The sequence below is a fragment of the Panicum hallii genome, chromosome 1 (genome assembly GCF_002211085.1).
Source record: "Panicum hallii strain FIL2 chromosome 1, PHallii_v3.1, whole genome shotgun sequence".
NCBI classification, from domain to species: domain Eukaryota; kingdom Viridiplantae; phylum Streptophyta; class Magnoliopsida; order Poales; family Poaceae; genus Panicum; species Panicum hallii.
In genome coordinates this window covers 2,919,337-2,934,355 of record NC_038042.1, presented here as the reverse complement: position 1 = coordinate 2,934,355, position 15,019 = coordinate 2,919,337, and positions in this window count along the sequence as shown.

Sequence of the window (15,019 nt, the reverse complement as noted above, 5' to 3'; positions counted from 1 at the left end):
TGGCGGCGTGGCCTGTCGGCCGCTGCGCGCGCACACGTGCTCCGCCGGCGGCACGGAACCACTCACGGATGTGTCAGTGTCGGCGTCACGCGTTGCGCGTGGGGAGCGGGTGCTGTGGCAGACGGGCACGTGTCTCGGCTCCCTGGAGAAGAGCAGCCAGGCAGGGAGATCGCATCGCAGCCGCGCATCCCATTCCCAGCTGGCGTCGTATCTGATGCGCTAGCTCCGTGCTCTCATGGGCAAACAGAACATGGGCTACCGATCTGCGATCCAACGTTCAGCGTCCCCTTTTGCAAACAGGCCCCCCACCAACCCCCACTCCTCCCCCAAGTCCTTCCTGGATATTTTATGGAAACCCCCCCCGCCACCCCCTTCTTCCCCAAATAGAAGAAACACGATCGGCACGGTGGAGAGTAGAGGGGCGGCACGTACAACGCGCTCGCCGCCCGTGGCCGCCCACCACGGCGAGGGCCGCCCACCACTTCGGCCGCCGCCCACACCGCCGATCTCCGCCCACACCGGCACCACTTCCAACCTAGTCTGAAGCTGCTGGCTCCCATGACGAATAAGTAGGGTTCGGATCGGTGCTTCGGCCAGCCGACGGCGACCCGCATGCGATAGTGTGGGCGGCCGTCCTCAGACGCGACGACGCTCCTCATTTGGCGTGCCAGCGGTCCTCCTGGATGCAGCGGCGAACCCAGCCAGCAGCTATCGAGGAGTCAATCCGCAGAACCCAGCCAATAGACATTACGATGAAGCTTTTGCAATCTGTCCACCTTGAGCGCTTCTACGATGACAGTGCAACCATCAAGAAACTGTATTACAGAACGGAAGAGACTAAACCTCGGTGTTTCAGATTCAGAATGTAAACTATACCATGTAAAATTTGTGGAATTGTAAACAACACTTTGATTGTGTTGATGTGTGAGTGATTTAGTAACCGCATAAAGGCTTAGAATGATCTTGTTTTGGCCTCAAAGATTTTGATCTTGCTCCGGCAACATGTACTCGGTCAGTATGAGTAGTACACAACTGCGCAGACCAAATGAGCTCATATGAGTCTCTGTAATTGATAAAATAAATATCAGTAGAAGCTAGATATCATTATGCTCGTTTGCACATAGAAATAGCACTGTAATTGATACAATAAATATCAGTACAAGTTAGATATTATTATGCTGGTTTGCACATAGAAACAGCAGCAAAATAATCTATATAGGTGCGTCCTTGTCTTTCTTTGCATTCTTTCCTTTGCGATGCTTTGGTAGTTCTTTAGCCCTGTTAGTTCTTTTACTCCTTCCCTTTGATCGAACATCATTTGGAGGATGTATTTGTATTTCTTCTGGAATTTCGCAACCAATAAAATTCTCGTATTCTTGTTGCGAAGGTTGCACCATGCTAGGTACAATTTGTCCTAAAGAATCATTTATGTTCAGCACACTTGAAACCAAGAAATCCATAGCTTCTTTTGAACTCTTTGCTCTTTGAATCGAATCTTCTATCTTGTTTCGAATAACCACAAGTTTTTTCTTTTTTCCACTTCATCAGCATCTTCGGGCTTCTCTTCCAATAAGTTGCCTTCATCATCATGCACAATCTCTCTAAAGTAATATTTTTTAAAAAAGTTAGTCAAGTAAGGATGTATAAAAAGATAGTCAACATTAATATGAAGGTTTTATATCTCTTTTACCTCTTGCATCGTGTTTCCCATCTCTTTAAAATATAAGATGAAGGTAGTTCATATATCTTTTCACCTCGCAGTGCCGTAATAATATGACAACATGGAATTCCAATCTTTTCGAATAGTTTGCACGAGCAACTACCAAAAATATTTAGCGTGCACCACTGAACCACTCTATCCCTCGTAGACCCATCACTAACTGTAACGTACTTCACTGCGTCTTGTTGTATAGCTCCTAGAACATAGCAATGGTCTCTAGCAGCAACCACTTCATCCTGAAATATTCTGAATACTTTATGCGTGTACAATATGCTTGCTTGTTTCTCCACAGCCCATGGGGTGCATAAGGTACGTGTGGTATGTAGACTAATATTATCAGCTTTTAACTCCTCATGTTGTTGGCATTCCAAGGCCGTATCAAATCGAAGCCAAAACTCAACAAAACATAATTTTCGATGGATAAATCGATTGAAGAATGAATTTGAGCTTTCGGACCTTGAAGTAGTTCTAAGGACACCTGCAAGAGATATATCCATGAAGAACGCTGGAATCCATAACTCACGGATATGATATCTATTACCAGCCATTCGTTGCTCTGAAGACCATAAGCATCTATGATAGCATTCCACCGCATCTCAAATTCTTCTCTAGTTTCTGAACCCCATACACAATTATTCAGAATATCCCAAAATTCCTTGTCATGATTTGGAGGAGGACCAACCTTCTCTGGAACCTTCTCCATAATGTGCCACATACTGAACCTATGAATTGTATCTGGGAGAACAGTTCTAATTGCAGATTTTATGCTAGCATCTTCATCTGTTATGATAAGCCTTGGGACTTTCCCTCCCATTGCCACCAAGAAAGTCTTAAACAGCCACTCATAGGATTCAATCTTCTCATTTACTAAGAAAGCAGCTCCAAAGAAAACACTCTGCATATGATGGTTCACACCAGTAAAAGGTGCAAATATCATATTGTACTGGTTTGCTCTATATGTTGCATCAAACGACACTAAATCACCAAAATGACTGTAGTTCTTTCTACATGTAGCATCATACCAGAATATGTAGACCAACTTTCCATGCTCATCGACAACAAAATCATAGAAGAATGCAGAATTTGCCTCCTCCTTCCTCTCCATCTGTGCCTAAAAGTGCATCTAGACCCCTAATTGATTTTGGTGATTCTTGACAATCACAATTTGGGATATGATACTTTGATAAAGTTGTGTGCAGGAATAAAATGAAAGAATTAAGAAGAAGATGAAAAGAAGGTCCTCAATTTAAATATGTATGGTGGTGGAGTTAACTGGTTATTTAATTCAAATTTTCATTTTGAATTTGAGTATAGGACCACCGTACTATAAAGGGGGATGCTGTCGATTGATCTAGGTTGTCAAAGTGCTTCAATTTGAGATGAAATACTTTATTGAGAAAAACTTTCTTCCAAATTCATCTGGGTCGGATGATCCGGCCCTAGGCCGGATGATCCGGCCTGCCAGCAAAAGTCCTCTGCCCCAGGCCGGATGATCCGGTCTGCCTGGTCTTTTCCCCTCTGCCCTGGGTCGGATGATCCGGCCCTATGCCGGATGATCCGGCCTACATGCCTGAAACCCTCTGTTGCCAGCTGGATGATCCGACCCCCTAGCCGGATGATCCGGCCCTGGGAATTCTGGAGTGCTTTTCGTGCTTAAAGTCAGTGCTGGGTCGGATGATCCGGCTATAGGCCGGATGATCCGGTACCCCTCAGTTTACACATAATGGTCACTTGAGGAGGGTGGGGTATTTATACCCTCTCACCCCCTCATTCATGGCTGCTGCTTCCCATGACCCAACACCCCTCCACAGCATTGATTTCAACTCTCTCCTCCATCCAAGAGCTTGATTCTTGCAAAGATTCACTTAGGCACTGAGAGGAAGTGAGATTTGGGGTGTGGGAAGAGAGCACTTTGTGGGCTTTCACTTATTCATCTCAAGAAGCACTTGAAGCATCCTTTGATTCGTCGATTTGCGTTTGTTACTCCTGGAACCCAGCTCCTAGACGGTTAGAGGTGCCGGGAAGCTCCCATTCTCTTATGGTTTGAGCTCTCGGAAGTTTGTATTACCCATCTCTTTGTGAGATTAATAGTAAGTAACTCAATCCTCCTTCGTGGTTGATTGTGAGAGACTTGGGGCTAGTGACAGCCCGGCTCTTTATGAGCATTTCAACGGAGACGTAGCCCCTTTGTGGAGTGAACTTCGAATTAAATCTTGTGTCTCCATTTACTTATTGTTGTTCATATCGTTCTTGAACTTATTTTGACCCGATCTACTAGATAGGTGTAGATCTCTCACATTGGATACCTGCATAGGCTTTGTAATACCTTTTATCAACTTTGTATTCAAAGGGAATTGTCAAAAGTTAAGTATATTTTGAATTTAGTTGTTGGTCATTTTCTCCCGGCAGGAAGATCCGACCTTAGGCCGGATCATCCGACCCCCGGAAGATCCGACCTAGTGCCGGATCATCCGGCCACTGACGTTTTTCTGTCAAATTTTTCAGGAAAATTTGAACAAGGCCTATTCACCCCCCTCTAGGCCTAGTGTTGGTCCTTTCAGTGCCACAAATAAATGAGCATCCGCATTCTTTATTTTTTCCCTCAGTCCCCGATAGTAGTTTTGGAGATCCCGCTTCATGCATCCAATATTATCAAATCCATCACTGTCGGTGTTTAACCGGCTGCCCACCGAGGGATATACCCAAGGTGGTAAGTTTTGGGTGAGGGAACGCCGAGATCAGGAACTCGAAGGTGCAAAGAACACAAGTCTTTAGACAGGTTCGGGCCGCGCGGAGCGTAACACCCTACGTCCTGTATGGTGGTTTTTATTCTCTTTGGTGTAGAATGACCTAATGATCTCCTGTTTTGAGGGGGGTCCCTGACCTCCCTTATATATCCGAGGGGTCAGAGTTACAAAAATGCTAACCAACCTCTGTCAAGGGATCATACCAGAACATATCTCGAGTAGATCCTCTCCGTGTTGGTTAACTCTATCTCCTATTTAAACGGGATAAACAAGAGATAAACAAAATGAATAAGAGATAAGACGGGCTTAATCCCTTAAACTTCGTGACATGCCCAGCCCGGTGGCCCCGGGTCTGACAAGCCCCCGAGCTCTTCGTAGCTGAGTACTGCAGGCTTATCGAGTACTTTCGAAGCAGTCTTCGACTTCCTCCGATGATTCGTCTTGAAGTCCTTCTTCGAGTACTTGCTTGGCTGCATCGAAGCTATGAGGTGCTCATGCCCCGAATTTTATTTCTGATATGGTGTGCGATTGCAAAATCGCACTCCATATGGAGTAGCCCCCGAGCCTTAGGTTGAATCGGAGAATCAGGCTGAGAGTCTCACTTGTCTGTAATCTTCCTTACCCTTCAAAGAAATTTGAAAAATAAGTAGTCGATGCCACGTACCCCGCAGCCCCCGACCCTTGAATCCGAATCCCACAAAATTGGAGATAAGGGTCCAAAAATCGTGGCATACAGGCTAAACAATGACACGTTAAGGGGAGACCAAAGCGATGGTACAAATGATGTAATTAGACCAAAGATCCGAAAAACCCCTTTTTTTCGGGCTAATTAGCCCTGAAAAAATGATTAATCAAATATTCAATCTAATCAGATCACCAAATGACCCCTCATCTTCGGAATATTCCACGAAACGACTCTTGAACTTAAGAACAGTAACTTTCCCCCACTCCGCTGGTTATTTAACCCCGCGATAACTGTAGGAAAAAACCACGCTTTCAATCTGCATTCCATCAAGAGCCACCAAATTCCCCAATCCGAGCCAAACGCCGCCGCCTTCCCCCAAGAAAAACTCCCACCCCGACCTCCCCGCCCCTCTCCCCGCAGCCCCCGAGCATCTCGTGGCCAGCGCATCGGAGATGACGTCCAAGAAGTCAGAGATCGAGGGAATGAAGAAGGATGCGGGACCAACAACCGCGGAGTGGACACACAGTAAGTGCTCCCTCAACAATCTGAAAAAACTTGTTTCCGAGGGGTTGCTGCAAGAGAAAAATCTCGTCAACTGGCGCCCCTCTTTCCGTGAACCTTTCCCCATGGAGAATGTCGACGAAATCGTCACATTCTACCATTTTGCCGAACGGGGATTGGCCCTCCCCACTTGTTCTTTCTTCCGCGGTCTTCTTTACTACTACGGGCTTGAGCTCCATCACCTCAACCCGAATTCCATCTGCCACATCTCCATTTTCATCCACTTTTGTGAAGCATTTCTCGGAATTGAGCCCCACTGGGATCTATTCCGCTTCCTTTTCCGCGTGAAGCCCCAGCCAACCATGAAAAAACTCGCTGTGGTAGGGGGCGCCGGCATCCAACTGCGACAGCAGGCCGGCGAAAAATACCTTGCATATAGGTTCCCCTCCAACCTTCCTGGGTGGAAAAACCTTTGGTTTTACATCGAAAACCATGCTCCCCCCCTGCCGACGAAGTCGAGCAAACCGCCCGTGGTGAGGGGGGAATGGAACCTTGAACCCTCTGGCATGGAAATAATTCAAGTCAAGGAGCTGCTGGAGGCCATCGATGCACTGAAGAAGGAGGGGGTGACCGGCGCCTCCGTCATGTTCTCCTTTTACAAGCGCCGCGTCCAACCCATCCAACAGAGATGTTGCCTGGGCTTCGAGTACACCGGCCCTGCTGACCCTTCTCGCATGTGCACAGAAGAGGTGCCAGATGAAGTCGCGCTCCAGCGGGTTCAGCGGGTGCTGCTGGACGTGAACACCATGCCGTACGTGCCCACCTTGTACTCCGCGCAACTTCCGCCCCCGCCGGTAAGTACTCGACTTCTTTTTGCTGAAGAAATCGACTACTGCGCCGGTACTGAACTGAAGGACTTGCTGCAGGGACATTCGGAACTGTACTGCAGCTACCCACCGCAGCCGGACCTCCCCCGGGCGTATCACCTCCTTCCTTCTGCAGTCACGGCGGCCAAGAAGGCTCGCCTTGATGCGACCCAAAGCCGCAACGAGTCCGCCGAACGCGCGGACTTGTCGGCGGGGGAAGAAGCCGAGGGAGGTCCGCGCCCTGTTGCCGCCGTTGCCACCAAGGCGGCTCGCCATGCTGCGGTTCAAGGCAGCAGCGAGTCCACTGAGTGCGTGGGCTCGCAGGCGAGCGAAGGGACCGTGGGGGAGCCGCGCGGGGACAACTTCTCCGATCAGAGCGTGGAGTTGGCCGGCGCTCTGCCACCGGTGCCGAAGGGCCAGCGCCAGGTGCGCAAACGCAAGGCTCAAGAAGTTGAGTCCTCCAGGTACGGAATTGCTGTTTTGGCCAGTTCCAAAGTTTCCATGGTGCTGAGTACTGACAGCATCCCCTTGCAGTCTCCCTGCTCCGCCGCCCGGGACTGAACCCGAAGGAGTGGAGGCAGGCCCCTCTGACGCCGCGACGGTGACAATCGCCGTGGCGGGGACCCCTCCATCGGCCGATCAGGCCCCGCCATCCGCAGCGGGCGTCCCCCGTCGGGCCTGGCGGGTTAAGAAGGCTGCCAAGAAGAAGTCGACACTGTAAGTTTCCTTTCGAACGCTTGAAAATCCTACTCGTGCCCGCTCGGGTAACAATGTTGTCGATGTCACCAGGGCTGCGAGCGCCGTCAAACTCCAGATCGAACCAGGCACGGCTGCGGCGCCTGCCTCGGCCGCTGCAGCCCCCGAGCCCCCGGCGCCTGAGGAGCCAGTACCCGCGGAGGTGGCCCCTGAAGCGGATGTGGCGCTCCCTGACTTGCCGCCTCCCGAGCCTCGACTAGAGGAAGCCGGACCCAGTGGCGGGGAACAAGTCGAGGCCCCTGACGCCGCTCATACTGATGGCGCAGGTAGGCACTTATCCGCCCGCGTCTGGCTGCCGGGGTCTGGGCGTAGTGTTTTTACCATTTCGTATGCCTGCAGGTGTCCAGCCGCCGCTGCCAGGGGATGCCACCGGGCCCTCGAGGAGTCCCCGTGAGGTGTTGAGGGCCGGGCCCGGGCACCGGAACGTCATCACTACCGACCTGGTGGATGACCTTCTGCTGTCGGCGGAGAACCTGAAGACCTTCAAGAGTACTTTCAAGGAGCTGTACGACTTCTCCATGGTAAGACTCGGGCGATGAACCCGATGTGCGCCTTGGCGAGTTGTTTATGACTCACTCTCCTCCTTTTGTGCAGCATGTAATCACCAAATCCCAGAAGAAGTCGGAGAAACTCCACGCGGTCGTGAGTGATGCGCGGGAGCTAGCTGCTCTGGACAAGCGCATCTCCGAGGAGAAGACGAAGAATTGCTATCTGCAGCGAGAGCTTGATATGCTGAAGCAGGAAAGGACTCGAGAGACCTGGCTGCTCAAGAATGACCTGAAAAACATGGAGAAGGCCAACTCCGAGCTCCAACAACAGCTCAAGGAGCAACAAGCATAACACCAAGAGCAGCTCAAGGCGGAGAAGAAGGCGCACCAAGGTAGGCCCTCGCTCCCCTCGAGTACTTTCCCTCAGTAGCTCCCCATTAGATGCTGAAGTACGCTTATCACAGAGCATAGGAGAATAACGAAACACAAAGAGGAGTTGCTTACTGACGTGAAGAATATGCTGTATCGACGTACAGATGAAGTCGAAAAGCTGCAGAAGGTGATCGGCGACACCGAACGCTAGTTCGTCGATTGCCTTCAGCAAGTCAAAACTCTGGGCGAGAAGGACGAGCAGCAACGCAAGGAGCTGGAGGAGCTCCGGGGAGCCGCCCAGGAGCTGGTGGACATGGTGGATCCGCCGGAATAAGGCGATGTAAGTCCGCGGCCCCTGCTGGAGCGTCTCCGCGAAGCCCCGAAGAAGGTGCTCAAGTTCCTGTCAGAGGCTCCGGTCGCGTGTGTGAGCAATGCGCTCGCGTACGTTAAGTCCTTCATGCCGACCGCGCAGCTGAGCATCTTCGTGCAAGGGATGGCGGCGGACTGCCCAGACGAGCGGTTCGAAGAGTACCTGCAAGAGGCTCAACCCGTAGCAGAACAGATTGTACACAATGTACTGCAGTATTAGGGTGTATGAACCACTTAATTATTCTTTTATGTAAATGCTTCCCTTGACGCCTCTACTTGTTTTCATGTCTTAGCTGAATTGAGATCCAGGCTTACGAGACTCAAGTAGGGAACATGTCCTTGGGTGCAACGACCCGAAGGGCGGCTAGAATTCGTCTAACAGAGTAGCCACAACTCGATCGAGCGGGTATAGACTTGTTAGGGAAGCACGCGAGCATCGTCGCGGGGTTGCTGTGCGTAGGGCGGAAAGGGGACTACCCCGAGTTCGAGGCCTCGGAGTGTAGTCGAGAAGCGCTCTTTCTGTGAGCGTGCTCCGCAGGCTAGGTAGGACCCGGACAGACGGATCAAGCTTGCGAGGAGCAGGGGCGGACAGCGCCGCGAGTTTGCCATTCTTTTGGCAAAAACAAGACTGTTCTGAGTGCAGCCACCCAGACTGTAGTCGATGTAGCTCTGTATACGAGCCGTTCCAACGTACTAGGTGTAGGCCAGTCGAACGGATCGACTGTGTTGGAAAAGGTGCGACTGCTGTCGCGTGCGACCATCGAAAGTCGCGGCGGAACCCGAAAGGAGATGACCGTGGCCGTGGCCCCCGCGTCATGGGCGACAAGAAGTCGATTTGGTTGTATACGTTTTGCACGCGACACCTACCAGCATGTACAACTCGAGTGATGTGGCTCGCGGCCTTCAAATATGTTCGGGGAAAGAAAATCTTCGGAGCCCCCGGGGAATTAGCGATCACCGGGTCTCGAGTTAAGGGTAGAACTTGCGCAGGTGTTGAACGTTTCAGGAGTTCGGGACCTCGCGACCATCGGGGAATTGTAGTCGATAAGACCCTGGCCTTGTGACCTGCTTGACGACGAACGGGCCCTCCCACCTTGAATTGAGCTTATGTAGGCCGGACTCGTCCTGAATGCGACGCAAGACCAAATCGCCGACGCTGAACGACCGCTCCCTGACGTTGCGATCATGGTGCCGCCGGATCCCCTGCAGGTATCGGGCTGACTGAACAAGGGCGGTACAGCGAGCTTCTTCCACGGAATTGAGCTCTAATCGCCGCGCCTCATCCGCCTCGCCTTCGTTGTACATTTCAACCCTTGGGGACTTCCACATGATATCGGCGGTAGGATAGCTTCAGATCCATACACGAGGAAGAAAGGTGTTTGTCCTGTGGCTTTGGACGGCTGAGTCCGAAGCCCCCAGACGACATGTGGTAGCTCATGCACCCATTTTCCTCCCTTCTTACTATGCTCGTCATAGAGTCTCTTCTTGAGGCCGTCAATGATCAACCGTTCGCCCGTTCGACTTGTCCGTTAGCTCTGGGGTGTGCAACCGAGACATATTTGACTTCGATGCAGGCATTCTCGCAGAACTCCCAGAACTGGTTCACCGTGAAGTTTGATCCCAAGTCCGTGATGATGGAGTTGGGGAAGCCGAAACGATGCAGAATATCTGAGATGAAGTCGACGACCCGATCTGGTGTAAGCTTGGCTATCGGCTTGTACTCGATCCACTTAGTAAACTTGTCGATAGCTACCAGAACATGGGTGAAACCGCCTGGTGCTGTCGTGAAGGGCCCGATCATGTCAAGACTCCAACAGCGAAAGGCCAGGACGGCGGTATGGTGATGAGGCTGTGAGCTGGAACGTGCGTCTGTTTGCCGAAGAATTGACAGTTTTGGCACCTGCGCACGAGATCCTCCGCGTCGGTCACCGCGGTGGGCCACCAGAAGCCGGCTCGGTAGGCTTTCCCCACCAGTGTTCTTGAAGCCGCGTGATTACCGCAGACGCCGTCGTGGATCTCCCGCAGTATGGCGTAACCATTTTCCTTGTGACGCACTTCATGAGACCCCTGACCGGGCGCCTCGCCGATAGAGATTGCGTTGACCAGGATGAATCCTTTGCTTCTTCGCAAGAGCGAGCCGCGTCAGCACTCCTGGCGTCGACTCCCGCTGGCAACCGTTGATCTCGAATGAAGTCGATAAAAGCCCCTCGCCAGTCTTCCTCCAGCACCATAACCTCTCGATCGGGTTGTTGGGACCCGCGTCGATGGCTACCTGCGGGAAGACTTGATCGATGGCTGGTTGAGCTCCTGGACGAAGACTCCCGGCGGGACCTGGGCGCGCGTGGACCCCAGTTTAGACAGGGTGTCCGCGCCGATGTTGTGCTCCCGCAATACATGATGAACTTCCAGGCCGGAGAACTTGCTTTCCAACTTGCGCACTTCCTGCACTAAGCGTCCATTGTTTCCTTGTTGCAATCCCATTCCTTGTTGACCTGCTGAACAACAAGAAGAGAGTCGCCATATACAAGTAGTCGCTTGATCCCTAGTGATATCGCCAAACGAAGCCCGTGAAGCAAAGCTTCGTACTCGGCTTCATTGTTGGATACCGCCCACAGGATTGAAGGACGTACTTCAACTGCTCACCTCGTGGGGAAATAAGCAGAACCCCAGCGCCACCGCCGTCGAGCTTGAGGGACCCGTCGAAATACATGGTCCAATGCTCTGGCTTGTCCACTGGAGTGGGACCTGATTCTCTCTCCATTCAGCCATGAAGTCGACTAGGGCCTGTGATTTGATTGCAGTGCGTGGCTTAAAGTCTATTGACAAAGCCCCCAGTTCCACTGCCCACTTGGATATGCGCCCCGTGGCATCTTGATTATGCAGAATATCCGCCAGCGGGAAGTCTGTGATCACAGTGATCTTGTACTTATCGAAGTAATGGCGCAGCTTTCTGGATGTGATCAAGATAGCGTACAAAAGCTTTTGAACAGCGGGATACCGTACCTTGGATTCGGAGTGGACTTCGCTGATGAAGTAGACAGGCCTCTGCACTCCAAACGCATGGCCTTCTTCGCCTCGCTCGACTACAATAGCACTGCTGACGACATGAGTTGTTGCCGCAATGTAAAGTAGTAGATCCTCCCCTGGCAACGGTGCTGTGAGGATTGGAGGTGACTGCAGATGATGTTTCAGATCTTGTAAAGCTCGCTCGGCCTCCTCCGTCCATTGAAACTTATCCTGTCGTTTTAGGAGCTTGAAGAATGGTAGTCCTCTCTCCCCAAGCCGGGAGATGAACCTGTTCAGAGCTGCCATGCAACCTGTTAACTTTTGCACATCCTTGACTGTGGCCGGAGCCTCCATATCAGTGATGGCCGTGATCTTCACAGGGTTGGCTTCAATGCCTCGGTTGCTGACGATGAACCCGAGCAATTTCCCTGAAGGTACGCCGAAGACGCATTTGGTGGGATTGAGTTTCCACCAGAATCTGCGCAGACTGCTGAATGTCTCATCCAAATCCGTGATCAAGTTATCGGACTCCCTAGTCTTGATGACCATGTCATCCACATAAGCTTCGACATTTCGATGCAGCTGATCCGCGAAACACATCTGGATTGCCCGCTGATATGTCGCCCCTGCATTTTTCAACCCGAAGGACATTGTTTTGTAGGCGTAGGTCCCGTACGGGGTGATGAATGCAGTCTTGATTTGGTCCTCCTCCTTGAGTGCAATCTGATGATACCCTGAGTAACAATCGAGAAAACAAAGAAGGACACACCCGGCCGTCGAATCGACGACTTGGTCAATGCGCGGCAGCCCAAAATGATCTTTTGGGCAATGCTTGTTGAGATCGGTGTAGTCGACACACATTCTCCATTCATTATTCTTTTTCTTTACAAGGACGGGATTCGCTACCCACTCTGGATGGATTACTTCTTTAATGAATCCAGCCGCGAGAAGTTTAGCATCTCCCGTTTAATGGCCTCACGCTTGTCGTGGGCAAACCTCCGCAGGCGTTGCTTCTTAGGCGTAGCCTTCGGGTGTACATTCAAGGCGTGCTCGATCAACTCCCTGGGCACCCCTGGCATATCCGCTGGTTTCCACGCAATATGTCTCGGTTAGCCCGAAGAAAGCTGACGAGCGCGAGTTCCTATTTGTCACCCAAGCCCGCACCAATGATGGCGGTCTTGGATGAATCTCCCTCCTGGAGCTGGATCGTCTTGAGGGCCACATCATCAGTTGACTGGATGCTCGACTTGTTAGCCTTCTTGGATGGAATCTCCAGCCCGGTCTGGGAGAGCTGCTGCGCGGCCGCGAGTACTTCTCCCGAAGCATCTGGCACGCGAGTAGTCGAGGCGTACTGGATCGCCTCCTGATTGCAGTCGTACGACTTCTTCAAGTCACCGCGGAGGGTGAGCACGCCACCGAGTCCTGGCATCTTAAGAAGCAGATAGACATAATGCGGCACTGCCATGAACTTGGCGAGTGCCGGTCGACCCAGTATTGCGTGGTAAGAAGAGTCAAAAGTAGCCACTTCGAACTTGATGAATTCAGTACGATAATTCTCCCGCGTACCGAAGGTTACCGGGAGGACCACCATACCGAGCGGATGTGCCGCGTTACCTGGGACGATGCCGTAGAAAGGGGACTTGCTGGGTACCAGCATATCCTTGAAATCCAGACCCATCTTCTTCAAAGTGCTGACGAAGATGAGATTAAGCCCGCTCCCGCCATCGATCAAGACCTTGGTAAGCTTGACCTCCGCCACCACAGGATCCAGAACCAGGGGAAACTCACCGGGTTCGGAAAAACTCGTCCACTGGTCATCACGAGAGAACGAGATGGGGACCTCCGACCAACGGAGTGGTCGTGGTACCGCCGGCTCGATGGACATAATCTCTTGGAGGAGCAGCTTCTGATCCCGCCTGGAACAGAAATCCTCGTCCCCCCCGAAGATGACGTTGACCACCTTCGACGCATCCTGAAACTTCGGGTTGCGCCCGTGATCCTCCTGATCATCGTCCTCAGGTTCTTTGTCAACAGGCTTCTTGTTCTTCCTGCCGCCACCGGAGTTGCTGAACGTCCTCCGAAGGTGGTAGCAGTCGATGGCAGCGTGGTTGGCGCCTGGATGCCACGGGCACTTCTTTTGTAGGAGCTTCTCGAACTCCTCCTGAGTTGTCGACTTCTTGCCCCGCGAAGGACGATCGATAGCCGCGATGACATCATCTGGCTTTCGTTTTCGGGGTGGTCCGGAAAAGTCCCGCTGGCCTTTGTCGCTGCGGTTGTCGTTTGGGCGCCGCAGATTGCTATCATGGCGCCGCGGGAACCGCTCCCGCATCTTCTCCTCCTGCTCGGACCAATCGTGCATCATATCACGAAGGCCCGCAACAGTTTTCGGCCTGTTCCGCCCGAAATCTCTGTATATGCTCGGGTCGGTGATGCTGTTGTAGAAGCAGTCGATGATGTCCTCCTCCGAGATGGTTACGTTCTTGCTTGCACTGGGCAAGATCGTGCCGAGTACCTGCACGGGTAATTGCTCCCTGGAAATTGTCGATGAAGACCTTCTTAAGTCGTTCCCAGGAGTCGATGGAGTTGCTGCCGAGGCTCTCCAGCCAAGTGAGCGGCGCAGGGTCCAAAGCCATCGGGAAGTAGACGACTTTGGTGATATTTGAGCCCCCCGCGACATCAATGGCCATGGAGTAGCAACGGAGCCACTGCTGGGGAGCCTGCTTGCCGTCGTACTTGGTGATGCCGATCGGCTTGAAGCCCTCCGGGTACTTGTAGCTACTGAAACGAGCAGAGAAAGTAGGGAATCGATCACTACAATCAGTACCTTCAGCTTCGACTTCTTCGCGAGTCTTGCGCCTGGAGGAGATCACGGTGCGCGCGTCGCGACCGTCATTAATGTGTTGGCGCAGGTCCTCCGGAAGAGGTCGTCGACTGGCCTGTCGCGGACGGCCCCCTTGCGATGGCTGTTGCCTCCCGCCAGGGGTCTGGCTCGTGCGTGCGTTGTCGTTGCTGATCTGATTTTGAGGACGACCACCGGTCGTTCGACTGCGGGCTTGGCTCCGACTCTCGTCCACGCGCTCCTCCCGGATGATGGACGCCGGATTATGCTGATCCAACTGGATCCAAGCCCTCTGCGCAAAGAGGAGTGCTTGACGTACCTCCGGGTCGTGGCTGTGCTCGAGGATGGCTGTGACCCTAGCAATGTTGGCCACCGGGGTCCTGAAGCCCCGCTCGCTTACGGCAGCAAACTCGGGGTCGAGCTCGCGATGCATAGATCGCCTTCGCTCGTTAGCTCTCCTCCGCCGGATTGTTCGAGCCCTGTTCCTGGCCCTCCGCGCCTCACGATCGGCGTCGTTCTCGTTACTGGCGTTGGCCGTGAGCTCATCGTCGGATATCACATCAAAGTTGTCGATGAGGAGATTCCCACCGTCCTCGCCTTCTTCGGCCATCAGCACCTGGCGGGAGGAAAGCTCATGAGAACTTTCGTCGACTAGTTCCGTCGACTCCTC